The sequence below is a fragment of the Zingiber officinale genome, chromosome 9A (assembly GCF_018446385.1).
Source record: "Zingiber officinale cultivar Zhangliang chromosome 9A, Zo_v1.1, whole genome shotgun sequence".
Classification (NCBI taxonomy): Eukaryota; Viridiplantae; Streptophyta; class Magnoliopsida; order Zingiberales; family Zingiberaceae; genus Zingiber; species Zingiber officinale.
In genome coordinates, this window is record NC_056002.1 from 127,277,763 (window position 1) to 127,278,537 (window position 775).

The following is a 775-nucleotide window of genomic DNA, read 5'->3' on the forward strand; positions in this document are numbered from 1 at the left end:
AATATGTAAAGGTAATAAAACAGATCCGAGTGAATGATAAAACTTAAATAAATGCTAAGTCGAAAATAATTCAACCCTTAAACAATAAAACCAAATTAAACAAAGTCAATCTAAAATCATGCAAACTCCTGAATACTCATCAAATAGAGACAAAAACAGGGGGTGCCAACAATTAGAACATCATAAGAGATAAGAAAAAAGGTTAATAATTTTTATCCATTACAGAAACATTTTGATCTACAATCAAAACAGCTTAAGAAACAAGTCGGGGGGTATATCATCAAGAAATTCCCGACAATCCAAGAAGTTGGCTAGGGGGTTAGAAACTAGATGACCTTTCTTCTTTAATTGCTTTACAACCCCTCTCCTACTCCAAGAGTGAAGATTTTGACAATTGAGGTAGCAATAGGAGCATTGAATTCAGGAGATTCTAGCATTATTCTTTTTCTCTTCTCAAACCTATCATCTTTACCCACCATGTAATATGCCAAAGCATCTTGAGAAGTTTTTAATTCAGATTCTTTAGAAGAAAGCTCTGCTTTAATTATGGTTAAGGATGAATTTAGAGAAGTTAACTCAGAATTTTTAGATTCCAAAGCAACATCTTTAGCAGCTAATTCTAGAGCATGAGCATCCTTCAATGCTTGTAGCTGAGATAACAATTGAGCATTCTCAGCAGTATACTCATCCACTTTAGCTGTCAGTTCAGTGTGAAGGAGGGTCTTTGAATTAGCTTGAGATTCAAATTTTTTTGCAGAGGCTTTCCATTTACTTG